The sequence below is a fragment of the Anabrus simplex genome, chromosome 2, assembly GCF_040414725.1.
Source record: "Anabrus simplex isolate iqAnaSimp1 chromosome 2, ASM4041472v1, whole genome shotgun sequence".
NCBI classification, from domain to species: Eukaryota; Metazoa; Arthropoda; class Insecta; order Orthoptera; family Tettigoniidae; genus Anabrus; species Anabrus simplex.
Window position 1 is genome coordinate 869,884,793 of NC_090266.1, and position 19,271 is coordinate 869,904,063.

The window sequence follows — 19,271 nt, forward strand, 5'->3', positions numbered from 1 at the left end:
CGGCCGCACAGTACAATGCACATTATACTGGCAAAGGACATGTACACATTCATAAAGGGAAACAATGTAAAGTCCAAATATTGAACTTACTGAAATGTAGTGGTAACTCCTTCTTCGTAATTATCACTTTTTGATGCGTTTGGTTCTTCCATCACCTAAAAATACATAAATGTTAGGCATTCAACTCAAGACATTGAAGTTGCATACATATATAATGCAGTATTAGTAAATAGAGAACAATACTATTTAATAATAAATAATATATATATATATATTGCTAATTGCTTTACGTCGCACCGACACAGACAGGTCTTATGTCGACGATGGGATACGAAAGGCCTAGGAAGTGGAAGGAAGCGGCCGTGACCTTAATTAAGGTACAGTCCCGGCATTTGCCTGGTGTGAAAATGGGGAACCACGGAAAACCATCTTCAGGGCTGCCGACAGTGGGACTCGAACCTACTATCTCCCGATTACTGGATACTGACCGCACTTAAGCGACTGCAGCTATCGAGCTCGGTAATAAAATATATAACAGGATTATGTACCTACTGAGTACCTTAAGTTAACACTAAGGAAAAAAATTGTAGAAACTCCTTAAGTGTAGAACTAAAAGCATTAGAAGAAAGATTCCAGGTACACGATCACAAATACGAAAAAATGCTTTTAAAAAAGTAAAGAGGTGCAAGGCAAAGAAGTGAAAAGAATATTAATTTTATGATATTTCTAATTTATTGTTATTTCAATATCTTTAGAAAAGTGGCAGATGTATCATTTCTTCCGGAACTCAACAGTGAGAGAGACTTTGAACACATACATAAATCATGTCCTTAACCTCTGGTGTAGAAGATATGACCCGTGGGATCAGCAATGTTCCTCGACCAATTTTTCTACCGATGAAGGAATTCTCCAAGGTATTCAATTACATTATGGGCCGAACCGACCAGGAGAAGTGTACAAAGTCTGGGATAGTTCTTAAACCCTATAATTTAAAATAGAACCTTGTCTTTCCAGACAGGAAACAAACGCCTTACTATTCGAGCTACTGTGACTCACTGCGATATCTACGTTAAATGTAAACTGTGCACATTTTATCCAATTAAGTGAACAATTCAGATACATCTCAAAGCAATGCAGATCCACTACAACATGACGAAACGTTATTTTAAGAATACTGGCATACTAGTACGAGTCCGGCTCCTTAACGGAATAGCCAGCGTAGTGGCCTTCGGATTACGAGGTCCTGTATTCCACTGCCGGTCGGACCGGAAATTTTAGCCGCGTCTGATAAAGTCCTCTGGCTTGGAGACTACGTATAGTGTATTTAAAAAAATACACACCACTTCATATACATGCAACCCATCGTACCACCAACCACCACAGAGACATGCAATAGTGAATGCATCCCCCCCCGCAAAGGGTTGGCGTCTGAAGGGCACCTTGTGGTAAAAATGGGCCTAATCCACACATAATGTTAACCCCCCAAATACCCGGAAAAAGATATGGAAGAACACGAGAAAGATGAAATACAGCGCACAAAGCCTTGGTTTGTATTTTACTATTTATTTTCCTGACTGAACATTTCATTGTCAACAAACCTTGCCAATGAACCAAAATTGTCTATCATTACATTTCTGTACAACTCTTACAGCATTTATTTAAAATTAGGTTAGGTTACACGGGTATAGTCTAGATGAGTTTTACTGCGTTGTGTTTTCAGATAAAATTATGCTACCATAGGTGTATCTAAAGGTAAATATGGTTATTTCAAAGGTTATAGTGATGGTACATGTAATTTACAACGGCATAAATGTATTTCATTCAGATTTTCTAGTTTTGCTAAAGGCAATTTCAGCATATCAGTTTATCAGTTCAAATTTACTACACCCTCAAAGGAGGTCGCAATGATAGGCCTACCTTTTTGCATATATTTCCTGTTTAACAACTTATACAGACCTAAATGTGTGTATGCAAAAATGCATGTAGTCTTACAAGTAGATGAATATTATTACTTGGTAGTAGAATAACTTTTTCTTTACAAATTCTTTTACATCGCACCGGCACAGATAGGTCTTTTGGCGACGACGGGACAGGAAAGAGCTGGGAGTGGGAAGAATGCAGCCGTAGCCTTAATTAAGGTACAGCCCCAGCATTTTCCTGGTGTTAAAACCATCTTCAGGGCTGCCGACAGTGGGGTTCGAACCCATTATCTCCCGACTGGCCACACTTAAACGACTGCAGCTATCGACCTCGGTAGCAGAATAACTAACGATGACAGAAGTAAGGAGGACATAAAATGCAGACTAGCACAAGCAAGATAGGCCTTTCTTAGGAAAAGAAATCTGCTCACTTCGAACAACGATGTAGGAATTAGAAAGACGTTTTCGAAGACTTTCGTCTGGAGCGTGGCATTGTATGGAAGTGAAACATGAACGGTAACTAGCTCAGAAAGAAAGAGAAGAGAAACTTTTGAAATGTGGTGTTACAGAATAATAATGAAGGTGAGATGGGTAGATGGAACCATAAATGAAGAGATACTGAACTGAATTGCTGAAAGGAGAAGGATTTGGCGAAAGTTGTCCAGAAAAAGAGACAGAATGATAGGACACATTTTAAGACACTCAGGACTAATCTACAGATAAGAGTAGATGTAGGATGTAGTAGTAACGTTGAAATGAAAATGTTAGCACAGAATAGGGTGGCATGGAGAGCTGCATTCATCCAGTCTATGCACTGATGGTTCAACAACAATGTATTCAAACAAAAATGTATAATATATCGTTGACAATAATGCAGAGCTATATGCCGTTTTTCATAAAATAGCATAGAACAAGCAAATCGACTTCAACATGTGCAATACTTAACGACATTTACCGAGCCCTATTCAACGAAAAACAGAAGAGACTTCTATCACAGTGAAGTTCAACACACAATTTCTACGGCCAAGGAAGATCAGACAAGGCAGGAAAAGTAATCGGCTCTAAGTCGTTAAACAACACCGATTATAAAGGTGTACAACTGATCACCCATTCCCGTATTTACGCTACACTCATATTTGAAGGCATGCGATGGGCATGAACAAACCTGAAACATACATGCAGCTGACAGAGCAAAGTAGTCTGTAGCACATGAGAAAGTATAGGAATGCTCAGTCAACGGTAGTTGCACGGGTAATAAATGCGAAATCTCCTGAGAACAACAGACACAATTGGGTGGGAGGAGATGGGGATGAGGGTGGGGAAAGGGAGACTCAGTCTTGCAAGAGAAGTAGACAGATGGCAATTGCTACAGAGGAACAAAATGATCATTGGGGAAATGTGAGAAAGTAGATGAATGTACACTGACTGACAGAGCAAATGCAACACCAAGAAGGAGTGGTCAGAACTTTATGCCAATTGCAGGGTAGACTGAAGTCACTGAGGTATGCTCATGATGTGAAATGCGCCGCTGTGCTGCGCACGTAGCGAACGATAAATGGGACACGGCGTTGGCGAATGGCCCACTTCGTACCGTGATTTCTCAGCCGACAGTCATTGTAGAACGTGTTGTCGTGTGCCACAGGACACGTGTATAGCTAAGAATGCCAGGCCGCCGTCAACGGAGGCATTTCCAGCAGACAGACGACTTTACGAGGGGTATGGTGATCGGGCTGAGAAGGGCAGGTTGGTCGCTTCGTCAAATCGCAGCCGATACCCATAGGGATGTGTCCACGGTGCAGCGCCTGTGGCGAAGATGGTTGGCGCAGGGACATGTGGCACGTGCGAGGGGTCCAGGCGCAGCCCGAGTGACGTCAGCATGCGAGGATCGGCGCATCCGCCGCCAAGCGGTGGCAGCCCCGCACGCCACGTCAACCGCCATTCTTCAGCATGTGCAAGACACCCTGGCTGTTCCAATATCGACCAGAACAATTTCCCGTCGATTGGTTGAAGGGGGCCTGCACTCCCGGCGTCCGCTCAGAAGACTACCATTGACTCCACAGCATAGACGTGCACGCCTGGCATGGTGCCGGGCTAGAGCGACTTGGATGAGGGAATGGCGGAACGTCGTGTTCTCCGATGAGTCACGCTTCTGTTCTGTCAGTGATAGTCACCGCAGACGAGTGCGGCGTCGGCGTGGAGAAAGGTCAAATCCGGCAGTAACTGTGGAGCGCCCTACCGCTAGACAACGCGGCATCATGGTTTGGGGCGCTATTGCGTATGATTCCACGTCACCTCTAGTGCGTATTCAAGGCACGTTAAATGCCCACCGCTACGTGCAGCATGTGCTGCGGCCGGTGGCACTCCCGTACCTTCAGGGGCTGCCCAATGCTCTGTTTCAGCAGGATAATGCCCGCCCACACACTGCTCGCATCTCCCAACAGGCTCTACGAGGTGTACAGATGCTTCCGTGGCCAGCGTACTCTCCGGATCTCTCATCAATCGAACACGTGTGGGATCTCATTGGACGCCGTTTGCAAACTCTGCCCCAGCCTCGTACGGACGACCAACTGTGGCAAATGGTTGACAGAGAATGGAGAACCATCCCTCACGACACCATCCGCACTCTTATTGACTCTGTACCTCGACGTGTTTCTGCGTGCATCGCCGCTCGCGGTGGTCCTACATCCTACTGAGTCGATGCCGTGCGCGTTGTGTAACCTGCATATCGGTTTGAAATAAACATCAATTATTCGTCCGTGCCGTCTCTGTTTTTTCCCCAACTTTCATCACTTTCGAACCACTCCTTCTTGGTGTTGCATTTGCTCTGTCAGTCAGTGTATCTTGTTATTATCGTTGCTCATAACATGCTTGAAGCAATGCATCAAGAAAATGCCTGTCTTAGAGCAATACAGTCACTAAGTTCACGGACTAGTCGAATAGTGCTGCTGTGGTGCTCTACAGCGGATAGGTTGCACTACAAGTTCGTCGCTTGTCCCAGAAAGAGCCACTTGCGTGCTTACTTTGTAAATAAAGCTACGGTCTATGTTGTGAAGGGTAGTTGAATGCAAGCGGCGGTACGCGAGAACGTCGAAGTTCGAGTAACGGGTAAACGTGAAGTTCTGCGAAAAATTAGGCAAACCTGCTAATGAAACATTTCAGACGATGAAGCCAGTGTACGGCGACGCCTCCTTGGGCCACAGTGCTCTGTTCAAGTGGCATCCACTCTTACACATGGGAGAGACAGTTTAGAGGATGATAAACTTATTGAACAGCCACGAACAAGTCGAACTGAATGCACGATCGAAGACGTTGCAACATTCGTGCGCGACAACTACCGCCTACACCAGAGGTGCTTATGCTGGGCATTCCGTCCCGCGGGCGCCAAGCACTGTAAGTGGGCGGGATGGCAGGCGGTGAGCGTATGCTATTCAAACACAGTGACGTTATGGCTACGTCACTGGGCGTGAAGGTTGGGCGAAGTTCTCCCAGTCACTCTGAATCACTGCTGCGATACCCGAGTTTGAAATGGAGGCAGAAAATAATGAAAGAAGAGGGCAGAAATCCACGTCATTTTCAATTTACGTTGCAAGAAATAACTTATTTGTATTCATTGCGTTTTGACCGGATACAATAAAGAGTTAGGCCTACAACCTCAAATATTTTTATAATGTACGTAATGAATTGCGGTTTTCACTATTACATTTTAAGAGGTGCTTTAGAAACAGTTCTAATATAATACGGAGTTAAGGTGGATAAGCTGCGGCTTGTGGTTGTTTGGGTTTTAAATTATCTGATATACTCACCAACAATGTAATCATGCGTATCGGGAATAAAATCAGTGAGGTTATTTATTTGAAGGCATAGGCCTACTGTACATCTATCAGGTAGATACATTTACATTGTTGTTGTACATTAATACTTGATAGTAAATGTCTACCGTATGTCCTCACTCGTGATGAAATTTCCTCTCACCATTAACAGGCTAGCTATTATCACCGGACACCTGTTAAATTTTAAATACTATTTTCAGAAATTCAGTGAACAGGGAAGGTCACACAACACTACAACACTGTGCAAAATCATTGTTGCATTATGTAATTATATTACCTTTTGCTAATAAATAACAGGAACTTTACTTTTTTTAAATAGAAACACTGTCATTACCCCCCAAAGAAATGTGAATTGTAGCTTGTACGCATAAAACCTGTACATTCGTAGACTGTAACACAGATATTATAACGTGTCACTTTTCTTTGAATAAATAAATATAAGAAAATAAAACTGACTGTTTACATCGAGTGCAGTATAAATCAAACCGGAATATATCCGGTTTTTTGATCCGATTATACAATTTTATTTTAAACTAGCAAGATACCCGTACTTCGCAATGGTTTAAAATGAATGTTATTATTCAAAGTTTTACATTTTGGAGAGTCCACTGTCAGCTGAGCCTGTAAAAAACGTCCTAACTTCGTACTTCAAACGGTTTTGGGGGAATTATTTTTTAAATTTATAATCTAAAAATCACTTGAACCCCATACGGAAGAATTTGAATGCTTTAAACCATATCTTATTCAACATCTAGGACGTAAAAGCGACCAACCTGTGAAATTTTGATTTTGTATTTTGAGCAGTAATGGAGGAATGAAAACTTTTTTAAGGGGTGAATGTTTTGAAATATTCATTATCATCTAGGTTATAGAAGACCACCCTTCATAAAAAAAAATTATGTTCGTGCCCGAAACGGTTTCGGAAGAATGGATATTGTGTTTCTTGGAGTCAACTACCATCTAAATCTCTTAGGGGAGAAATGTTTTGAAGTATACGGTTTTTTACACCTAGGACATAAAAGAAGACCCTTCTCATAAAATTACAACTTTGTAGGCCAAACTGGATTGGAAAGGTGAATAATTTAGTTTACGGAGCTAATCTTATTTGACACTAGCGGTGGAACGTTTAAAAATAGTTTCTATTTCACACCAAGGATTTAAAATATTTACCGCTATTTGGAATTATGCCTTCTACGTTAAACCGTTTCGGAGGAAGGAATATTTTTCTTTCCGCTTCTTAACCCCCATTTAACTCTCCGAGGGGTTAAATTTGTTTCCAACCTTCTGTTATTTAACACCTAGGATACCATTCGTCATTTTAACGTCGTATTTCGAACGGTTTCATATAAACGTATATTTTTGTCATCATCCCTCAGCCAAAACCCCTTTGAGGTGTGTTGTTTTAAGCCCACTTCTTACTTGTATCATAAAAATAATTCAACTCCTTTTACACCCCGCTTAAGTTGATTCCCTCCCTCCCACCCCCACTCAACAAAAATGTGTTTTTCTTTATTTTAAAAGGAAATTCCAAATACCAATTTTTACGTCCATAACATCCTTCGTTTTTGTGAAATAAGTATCCTCATACAATGAATTAAACTCATTTTTTAATTCACTGACCCACCCTTAATTGGATTTTCCGAAAACAAAAGAATGCGTGTTTCTTTATTTTTAAAGGAGATTCCATATACAAATGTTCACGTCTGTAACATCTTCAGTATTTGATGTATAAGTAACCCAGTAAAAATAATTCGTCGGGCTGAGTGGCTCAGACGGTTGAGGCGCTGGTCTTCTGACCCCCAACTTGGCAGGTTCGATCCTGGCTCAGTCCGGTGGTATTTGAAGGTGCTCAAATACGTCAGTCTCGTGTCGGTAGATTTACTGGCCCGTAAAAGAACTCCTGCGGGACTAAATTCCGGCACCTCAGCGTCTTCGAAAACCGTAAAAGTAGTTAGTGGGACATAAAGCAAAATAACATTATTACAAATAATTCAACTGAGTTCACTTCCCTTCACCCACCCCACCCCCTTTAAGTGGATTTTCCGAAAACAAAAGTACGTGATTTTTAAAGGAGATTCCAAATACAAATTTTCACGCCTGTAATATCTTCAGATTTTTGAGATACCAGTATCCAAATAAAAATAATTCAACCTCTCTTTCAGTCTTTTTTACCCACCCCCCAAGTGAACTTTCCGAAAACAAAAAAAATATCTGTTACTTTATATTTAAAAGAGATTAAAAATACCAATTTCCACGTCAGTAACATGTTTCATTTATAAAATTCACCCCCCTTTGTCAGTCCTGTTCAGTCCCCTTAAGTAGTTTTTCAAAAACAAAAATACATGTTTCTTTGTTTTTAAAGGAGATTCCAAATAAAATTTGCATGACTGTAACATATTCAGTTTTTATATATAAATATCCTAAAAAATTTATTCAACCATTTTGTCACCTTTTTACACCCAATTGAGAGGATTTTTCCGAAGACAAAAACTACGTGTTTCCTTATTTTTAAAGGAGATCCCAAATACCAATTTTCACGTCTGTAATATATTCAGATTTTGAGATACCAGTATCCTAATAAACATAATTCAACCCCTCTTTCAGTCCCTTCCTCCCCCCCCCCCAAAGTTATTTTCCCTAAAACAAACATGCATGTTACTTTATATTTAAAAGAGATTAAAAATACCAATTTTCACGTCTGTAGCATATTGCATTATTGAGATATACTAATTTTAAAAATTCACCCATATTTGTTAGTACTGTTCACACACACACACACCCCCCCCCCTGCCCATACGTAGGTTTTCTAAAAAAATACGCGTTTCTTTATTTTAAAGGAGATTCCAAAAACAAATTTTCACGTCTGTAACACCTTCAGTATTTGATGCATAAGTATCCCCATAAAAATAATTCAAATAAGTTCATTTCTCTTCACCCACCCACCCCTTAAGTTGAATATCTCAGAACAAAAAAAATGCGTGTTACTTTTACTTTTAAAAGAGATTAAAAAATACAAATTTTCACGTCTGTAATATGTTACGTTTATGAGATATACTCATTTTAAAAATTCACCCCCTTCGTCACTCCCGTTTACAACCCCCTTTAAGTAGATTTTCCAAAAACAAAAAAAGTATTTCTTTATTTTTAAAGGAGATTCCAATTTCCAATTTTCATTACTCGAACATCTTCAGTTTTTGAGATATAAACATCCATATAAAAGGTATTCAACCCACTTTTCACCTTTTTCATCCCCTTTGGCAGGATTTTCCGAAAACCAAAAAATACGCGTTTCTTTATTTTTAAGGAAGATTCCAAATGCCAATTTTCATGTCGTTAAACTGTTCCGTTTTCGAGATATAGATACACTCATTTTAAAATGTCACCCCCTTAGCGGTGGAATATCCGAAAATCCTCCCTTAGTGAGCACGTACATTCCAATATGAATGTATCCCCAGAATTTCATTTGCTTATGTACAGTTTGCCTTTGCTGGCAGGACCTAGTGTTTACAGTGCACTATGTCCTCTGGTATGGGCTAGAGTAATTTTGTTACTTTCATTGATCTGTCTCTGTCTTATACTTGGCTTTGACAATATGAAAGTGACTGACGTATAAGCGATGCTAGTAATGCTATTCCTTCTGCAGCCAGTCCCTGCTATGAATGGTGTGAAAATGTTGCTCATAGGGTCAGTTGGTGCATGTATTTCAGTGGTCTTGGCAGACTGATATGTAATAGCAATTTCCGGCTTAGTGAGGAAAGCAACGGGAAACTACCTCACTCCTCATTTCCCTAGTACGCCTCTTCAGTGATGCCTAGGCCATCTATGACAGCTGATGATGGAGCTGTTGAGGATCCAACCAGTCTTAGGACTGAAGACTGAACATACATACATATGTCCAGTAGTTTTGGCTCGGCAATGATGAATCAGTCAGGACAAATTATTTTATATATATATACTAGCAAGATACCCGTGCTTCGCTACGGTATTGTAATGATATTTATAATTGAATGCTTACGTTTTATATATAATCCGCCGAAATTCGCGATCTAACTCGTTTTCTGAGAGAATCCGCCAAAATTCGTGATCTGACTCGTTTTCTGAGAGATTGCGGCAAAGTTCCTCCAATTTTTCAATCTTTCTTTCCAGCAATCGATTTCGTTCTTCCCGGGCTAGGTCCAGGTTTTCCACCCGGCCAGTTGGGTCCCTAAATCTTAGCCATCTTTTCCTAGAGGCATTTTAATATGGAACAAATCCTTGAGGATATCCGGCGTGGTGACGTCTTCGGTGCCAGGACCCGTTTCCAGCGCGGTCAGCACATTTTGACGACGGTCCAGAACATTATTATTATTATTATTATTATTATTATTATTATTATTGATGGTCTGGAATCCACAGCAAGATGCAAGAGCGCTACTTGGCGGTAAATTACATCCTCTGCCATTGTCATTGCTGACAATGTGACCGGCACCATCGTCGCGCGTAGGCAAGTGCGCGAGATTTCTGGCGACACGAATGATATACTTCCGTGAATAAAATTATTGACCTTATTATAGAGGTGAACAATTGCACGGTCAATATCATACATATCGTTTATTTCAAATGTGTTTAAATGTTTATTTATATGCCAGGAGAATCTACTGTAATATAACTTTATGTACTCCAAAGGAAAAGATGGTTCTTGAAAACGAACCCAGGTAAGATTAAAAATGATCGGTTTATGATCAGAATAAGTACATTATGAACAGTAAAATCAATTGGTCTCGACTCCTTTTTTACCCCATTGCCGTTAAGTTGATTTACCCCCGCCCCCGCCCCCCAAAGGCGGCGTGTTTCTTTATTTTTAAAGGAGATTCCAAATACCAGTATCCACGCCGGTGACCTTGTTTTGAGATATAAGTTTCTCCAGAAAAAGAATTCACTTTGTTTACTCCTTTCACACTCGCCCCCCCTTCCCTAAGTGAATTTCCCGTTAAAAATACTTGTCTCTTTAATAGTAAAGGATCTTCTAAATACCAAGTATCACCACTCTAACATCTTCAGTTGTTGAGATATGTATTTACATAAAAGGAATTCAACTCCTTTTCACCCTCGTCCCCCAAAATTATTTCGCCCCAAAACGCTTTTTTCTTTGTTTTTAAAGGAAATCCAAATATCAATTTTTACGTCTGTAACAACTTTAGTTTTTATTAGATGTAAGTATCCTCATACAATTAATTCAATTACTTTTTCAATTTTTCACCTCCCACCCCCCACCCCCGTCATTGGATTTTTCGTGAATACGTGTTCTTTTGATTTTAAAGCAGATTCCAAATACCAATTTTCACGTCTGCAAAATCTTTCGTTTTTGAGATAATAGTATCCTCATACAAATAATTCCACTAATTTTTCAATTTCTCTCCTCCCTTTAGGTGGATTTCCAAAAACAAAAATACCTATTCCTTTATTTATAAAGGAAATTCCAAATACCAAATTTCACGTCTGTAACATCTTCAGATTTTGAGATATCAGTATACTAATTAAAATAATTCAACTCCATTTTCAAACACGTTTACCCCTCCACCCAAGTGGTTTTTCAGAAAACAAAAAATGCATGTTTCTTTATTTTCAATAGAGATAAAAATACTATTTTTCACTTCAGTAACATGTAATGTTTTTGAGATAAACTGTAGAAATGCTCATTTTAAAATTTCACCCTCTTTTTAGTTCCCCTTAAGTGGAATTTCCAAAAACAAATCACCTATGTTTCTTTATTTATACAGGAGATTTCAAACACCAATTTGTACGTCTGTAACATTTTACGTTTCTGAGATATACTGTAGATATAGTCTTTCTAAAGTTCACCCCAATTTGTCACTCCTGTTTAACCCCCATTAATTAGATTTTCCAAAAACAAAAACAAAAAATACATGTTCCTTTATTTTCAAAGGAGATCCCAAATACCAATTTTCAAGTCTGTAATATCTTCTGTTTCTGAGATATAAGTATCCTAATTTAAGGCATTCAACCCCTTTTTCACCCCTCCTATTGGGATTTTCCGAAAGCAAAAAATATATGTTTCATTATTTTTAAAGGGGATTCTAAATACCAATTTTTACATCTGTACACTTTAAAAGTTTTGAGATATATATACACTAATTTTAAAAATTCACTCCTCTTTTCAACCCCCCATTAATTGGATTTTCCAAAAACAAAAAATATGTTTCTTTGTTTTTAAAGGAGATCCCAAATACCAATTTTAAGGTCTGTAATATCTTCAGTTTCTGAGATATAATTATCCTCATTACAGGCATTCAACCCCTTCTTCACCTCTTTTCACCCCTCCTATTGGGATTTTCCGAAAACAAAAAATACGTGTTTCTTTATTTTTAATGAAGATTCTAAATACCAATTTTTACATCTGAAAACTTTTAAAGTTTTGAGATATAGATACACTCATTTTTAAATTTCACTCCCTTTTCACCCCGTTAGCGACGGAATATCCAAAAATCCTATCTTAGCGAGCACCTGCATCTTAATATGAATGTATCCCCAAAATTTAATTTCTTTATATCCAGTAGTTTTGGCTCGGCGATGATGAATCAGTCAGTCAGTCAGTCAGTCAGTCAGTCAGTCAGTCAGTCACGACAAGTTATTTTATATATACACACTGACTGAGCAAATGTCATAGGATAGCGCAGCACTGATGCGCAGGTGTGTTGTCTGCGCACCACACGCCCCCTGTGCCAGCGGCAGTTGTATAGGAGACCTTGTGAGCAGTGGCTGTGCATGTGACAGGTGTAACGTGGAACGTCATCGTGAGCTGACACCTTTCGAACGGGGTATGGTGGTCGGTGCCCGACAGATGGGAAGTGCGATTTCGGAAGTGGTGCGGGAATTCGGCTTCACACGATCAACCGTATCCAGGGTGTATCGTGAATGGTTGAATGCGGGTGTCACCGTCCACAACAGACGAACGACCGGCCGTCCAGCCATCCTCAATGGCCGTGACCGACGACATCTGACACGGATTGTCAATAGTGACAGACGGGCAACCGTGCAACAAATCACGGCTCAATTCAACACAGGCCGTGCTAGACACGTCTCCCAGTGGACAATGCGTAGGAACATGGGTTTTATGGGGTATGGGAGCCGGCGCCGCACACGGGTGCCACTGTTATCCCAACGTTATCGGGCACAACGACGCGCATTTGTCGCCAGTCACGAGGGATGGACACTGGAACAATGGCGTAATGTGATATAGTCGAAAGAAATCACGATTTCAACTGCATCATGCCGATGGAGGCACCGTGTATGGCGCAGACCACATGAAGCGATGGATCCCGCCTGCCTCGAAGGTGTGGTCCAGGGCGCCTGTGTCTCTGTTGTGGTCTGGGGTGCATTTTCCTGCTATGGAATGGGCTCCCTAGTTGTTCTGGAAGAGACTTTGAATGGTACGCGGTATGTTGACCTGCTCGGAGACCACCTCCACCCATTTTTGGCCTTCCAGTGCCCAGACGGTTCTGCGGTGTCGCCCGGGGATGGTTCCAGGAACATGCAGCGGAGGTCCAACGACCGCCATGGCCACCCAGGAGCCCCGATATGAGCCCTATCGAGCATATCTGGGATGTCCTGGAACGCAGGCTCCGTGCCATGGATCCTGCACCCACGAACAGACCAGCAATGGCGGCCGCTCTGCAAACGATTTGGTTAAACGTGAGGAACTTCATCTTACACCCATCACAGAATTTTGAGGACAACTCATGAGATTTTACAATTTCGACTCACAAGGGTTATCTTGCTTGTAACTTAGAGTTTTAAACTTACCATTAGATAGATATTAAGGAGTTAAGTATATCAGTATGTTGTTTTGTATTGTTATATCTTCAAGTTTCTCTACTTATTGCGCAGCTGATAATGGTGCCTTAATAGAGCGCCGAAACTAGTACTGCAATAAAATATATGTTGTAAAAAGTCATCTAACAACAGTGTATTTGTATTGAACAAGGTGGAACCTTAAAGAATGTTATTTTAATTGAGAAACGATTTGGTGTCAGCTGCGTCCAGACGACTACCAGGGACTTGACTCACTTCCACGGCGTCTCACTCCAGTTCGCAGAGCCAGAGGAGGCCCCACACGCTATTAGGTGACTATCCCATGACATTTGCTAAGTCAGTGTACATAGATAATGTACTCCAGTCAGCAAGCACTTCGCTGAGTAGTGGAGGAGAACTTCGTAATCATCATATTCGAACGGCAATGCTCCCTCGCTTCCCTCCAAGTGTGTTCGCTCTCTAGCTTCACTGTGACGTATGCTTGCTACAAAAGCTACCCGCATTTACGTCAGGGCAGCCCGGCCTCACTGGGCTAGCCTCAACGGGTGCCCAGCTGAGCACATCTGGGGCCTGTTTCATAAAGCTACAAGTTTACAAACCGGGCGAGTTGGCCGTGCGGTTAGGGACGCGCGGCTGTGAACTTGCATCCGGAAGATAGTAGGTTCGAATCCCACTGTCGGCAGCCTTCAAGAAGGTTTTCCGTGGTTTCCCATTTCCATACCAGGCAAATGCTTAATTAAGGTCACGGGCGATTCCTTCCAACTCCTAGGCGTTTCCTATCCCATCCCCGCCACAAGACCTACCTGTGTTGGTACGACGTAAAGCCACTACCAAAAAACCTACAAGTTACAAGTAATTTTTTATACAAACTGTTGGAAAAAAATAATTCCTGCTTCATACAAGTACATATAGGTACAAGTGCATTTATACAGGCTACAAGATATGCTAACAAGTTAAAATTCATCTTGTGTTTCATAAAGATACTTGTAGAGTACAAGAACTTGTTGAAAATACCATTTTTCTTACAAGTTGTTTTAGACATGTAAGGTTGAATACAAGTCTATGTAATTCGCTGTTAAATAATCAGTTAGTTTTCAAGTTTTGTGTTAATTTTCGCGTGGAAATGGATGTGTTATATAGTAGCAACGATAGTGATGAAGATATAATAGGGGATGGACGAAGACGTAAAAGAACTTTCAGAAGTATGGTTAAGATGGCTTTCACAAACTTTTATGAATACAATGAAAGATTTAGAATGAGTTCAGTAAAACTGGAGTCACTCCTACAAGATACAGGTAATCTACTTCAACATGCAACTAACAGAAATTGTGCTCTATCCCCAAAATAACAGTTACTTATAGCATTACTCTGGTTAGGAAATGGAGGGCAATATTATGCAGTCAGTGATATGCATGGTGCATCAAAATCTGGTGTGTGCAGAGCAGTTCATTCAGTTGTGAATGCAGTGAATATTGTCAAGTTTCCCACAGTTGTTGACTGGTCAGAGGAAACTGGCCACATAGTTCGAGAGTTCCCTACTATTGTTCGTATGCCTAGAGTATGTGGATGTATTGATGAAACACTAATAAACAATGATGCTCCTGTGGTAGTACATGAGAGGGACTTTACTGATAAGCACGGGAACAATTCCACAAATTGCATGGTAATGTGTGGACCAAATCTTAAGTTTTACTATGCAACTGCTAACTGGCCTGGAAGTGTGCATGATGCACACGTACTAAGAAACAGCACCGTTTCCCAACACTTTGATGCTGATTGGCATCCATTTCCAAGCGCTATTCTTCTTGGTGATTAAGGGTACCCATTCAAAGAATGGCTCGTTACACCTCTCTTAGATAATTTAGATGACCCTGCAGTTATGCGTTTTAATAAAGCTCATTAAGTCAACACGTATAATTGAAAATGCTCTTGGGGATCTTAAAAGAGATATTTCCATATCGCAATCATCTTAGAGTTACGGTAACCCTACTTTTGCAGGTAATATTTTTATTTGTTGTATTACACTTTGTAATATTTCAAGAGAACTTCAAGATCGGAATGTGATGAATATAGAACCTGTTGAAAATGGAAACGATGAACTAGATTTTGACTATGTACCTCTTCTAGAAGCATATAGGCGCCTACAGCAACTCGTTAATAATTTTTGCTTGAGATTAAGACTTACCTAAAATATTATGAAATAATGTCTTATAAAGGTAAAATATATAGTGAAATAATGTCTTATAAAAGGCAGTTATTTACACAAACTCCTTGAATGTTAATGTTTAATATACAGGAGAAAATAATGAAATATAAATGCAAAATCATGCATTAGCTTCTCAACTACTTAATTTGTTAAAATATAATATAGGCCCTAACCCCCCCCCCCCCCTTTTTACATTCTCATCACACGTTTTAAGGTTCTTTCTGAGCTGAAACTTGGGTAGGCCCAAGTCTCTCTCAAGTTTCAAAGCTTCCAGTTTTGATTCATAGATTTTTATTTCTAACAGTTCATTCTGAAGGGCTACCTTCTTTCTCTTCTCAGTTTCCAGATAATCTGTGGGGTGAGGTGAAGCCTCAGAGGCTCGATAGCTGCAGTCGCTTAAGTGCGGCCAGTATCCAGTATTCGGGGGATAGTGGGTTCGAACCCCACTGTCGGCAGCCCTTAAGATGGTTTTCCGTGGTTTCCCATTTTCACACCAGGCAAATGCTGGGGATGTACCCTAATTAAGGCCACGGCCACTTCCTTCACATTCCTAGCCCTTTCCTGTCCCGTCCTGTCTCCCGCATACAAGCTCACAGCTGAAAAAGAGAAACAATAAGTGCACCAGCAAGGATGTAATCTCTAGACTGGTGTAGGTGATCCGATGAGACACGTTAAAATACACGGCGTATAATACCGTAGATAGCTGAACATGTCTGAAACATTTGATTATCACAAACACACTACCACATACCAAGAGCAATCCCAACTCAAGATAGTGTGTTCGTATAGACATTATAACCTTGAGTGTTTAAGAAAGTAGAACCCTAGAACTGTAATATGATCGAGCTATTGTGAGAGAGGGAACAATCCGCCGTGACAGACCAATAAATATCGAAGGACAAGCTGAATACGATCGACTACTTGAATCACACAACAGAACCTTGCATAGTCTGACTATAATATAAATTCTCACAAAATAAATAAATAAATAAATAAATAAATAAATAAATAAATAAATAAATAAATAAATAAATAAATAAATAAATAAATAAATAAATATAGATAGATAGAAAATTTCCAACACGGATTTTGTTTCTAATAATTAAATTCGTGTTCTTGTATTCCTCGAAGTGGCGCGGCTCTTCTCAGGCACACCACCAATGGACGTGAGTGCATGTACCTTACTAACCAGCTCTCTTGCCATTCTTAAATCTCTGGCAGTACGGAAATTGAACCCGGACCTCCGAGAACGGTAGCTAAAAACCACTAACCCTTACACTACAGAGATAGACTGATGTTGAAATTGCTTGCGAGAAAATCCCACTCCACAACGAGACAATTAAGAACGCAGCCAATAACGAAGCACTAAAGATAATCAACCAAGAAAATTACGCCAAACAACCGAATTGTACCTCTCAATACTCGGCATTGAAAACAATTAAGAACAAAATAAAGACCGACAAACTTATCGTCACACAAGCGGATAGAGAGAACACGACAGTTGTAATGAAGAAAGACGAGTACACAGAAAAAACAATAGAATTCATCAACAACGGGATTCAGGAGCTACAACGTGACCATACAAATAAATTTCAAAACGAAATTAAACAAGCTATCAAGAAAACAGGTTTTATTTTCAAAAAAGAAGAAAAAGAAAAGTTTACCATCAAGAACCCCAAACTCCCCACACTTAGAGCCCTCCCCAAGATACACAAAGGCACGTGTCCCATTAGACCTATAGTAAATTTTAAAGATGCACCGAGGTACAAATTAAGCAAATATCTCAGCCATATTCTAAAAGAGAAAATCACACTTAAAGAAGAGAGATCAATCAAAAACAGCCTGGAACTAACTAAAGAACTAAATAAACTGAAAATAACAGAGAGCACATAAATGATATCCTTTGACATCACCAACATGCACACCAATATACCTGCTCCGGGGTTATCAGTAGAGCAGAAAGAGGTGAAAGAAGGTGCTGGTGTTGAATGGGTCTATCTACGATATCAAAAATTGAATTAAAACTTTTAAAAGGTTATATTTCTTCTCAATAAACAAACTTAACAATCTTTCACTTAGTGAAATAACAATGACAACTTTGGATAGTAAAATAGAGAACCCCAGAAAAAGGAATTTAACAATTTTGGGCTTCAAACCCCAGATTTACAAGTATCGAGCATCAGGCTCCAAATTTACAAGTTTCAGATAAGGAGAGATGTCTCCCAATACACAGTGTTCACGAGCACTTGGCTCCAACAGTAACAATTTACGGCCTTCCAAAGGCACCCCTCAATATTACAGGAATTACAGAAAAGAGCTTACATGCTCTCCGACATTAACCAAGTTATAACAGCCCGCTTAAGGCAACATTACAAAACCTTACAATCTCTGGCCTCCCTAGGCGCAATTAACAATTAACAAAAGTTAGTGCACAGAGGTATCAAGTACCCAACCTACTGGGCCTTCGTAGAAAAAGAATAACAGTTTAAATTAATGGCCCGAACACAAAATGAATGGAGGCGTATACTTGCACTCCTATATAATGAAGGAATAAAATCCTAACGGGGCTCTCGGCCCAGTGATACAGGGGTTAATCCCAAGCTACTGAAGGTTAATTTAGTACAATACAGGAAAGAAAAACAGTTACTAAATCGTAGTCACCTCAAACCAAGTTGAAGGGGAACTTGAGAGGGTAAAGCACTCTCTATCCACGATTTGCAGTTACAGACTTTATGGAATTTTACATTAGCCGAACGAAAATTTACATTTTAGAAAAGGTTGGTTACATAATTAGAAATTCGAACCTTCCCCTCGGATGAGTTTGCGGAGACAGATAGAAAGATAGAATATTGGTGGCCATTACCTGGCTGTTGTTCTGCCTGCCGAAGTATGAGGCGCCTCGCCTCCTGTCTTAACATACACACTCAGAAGGACGACGATCAATGAGACAAGGTAGCCAGAAAAGCTTCAGCTTATATACCCGAGGGGATTGTTCGAGAGGATTCTGAACTAATCCGGACACACCTTCTCAATTTTATTGGCAAATTCAAAAGATACACCCAAAAAAGCAACAAGAAGCCTGTGATAGGCTAAACAATAATTACAGAAAATTCTTACTGGCCAGATTCAAAACTGGCGGAATGAGAAAGAAGTGTTGCAAACTTCGAAATATATACAAAAATGAATGAAAGTTAATTTACTTGAGAAAACCCATAAACACAAATTTCTTTCAATAACAACTTTTACCTTGCACCAGAGTGCATGACCTCCATTAAAATTTGGCAGGAGTCGAAAGTTATATTTCTTTGTAGTAGGGGTTTCGGCACAAGAAAAAATGGGCGATGAATACGCCGACTTTGAAGGTCGAATTATACCACCATTTAGCATCTGATCGATGATTTCCTTAAGGGCCTTCATTTTCGGTGAAGATAGCCTGTAAGGCGGAAACCTAACTGGAATCGAATCCGTAACCTCAATCTTGTATTCGATAAGGTCAGTAAAACC

General features: G+C 40.2%; 1 protein-coding gene across 8 annotated transcripts in view; it reads right to left on the reverse strand.

The window, feature by feature from the left end:
• LOC136864525 (CAP-Gly domain-containing linker protein 1) overlaps positions 1-19,271 on the reverse strand; it is a 958,550-nt gene that overhangs the window by 796,440 nt on the left and 142,839 nt on the right. For 7 of the 8 annotated variants that reach the window (XM_067141621.2, XM_067141618.2, XM_067141619.2 and 4 more), the window contains exon 2: positions 91-155. The exons of the other annotated variant lie outside the window; for it this stretch is intronic. The gene's annotated coding sequence lies outside the window, so the exon portion shown is untranslated. The remainder of the gene's footprint in view (positions 1-90; positions 156-19,271) is intronic. 8 annotated transcript variants of the gene reach the window in all.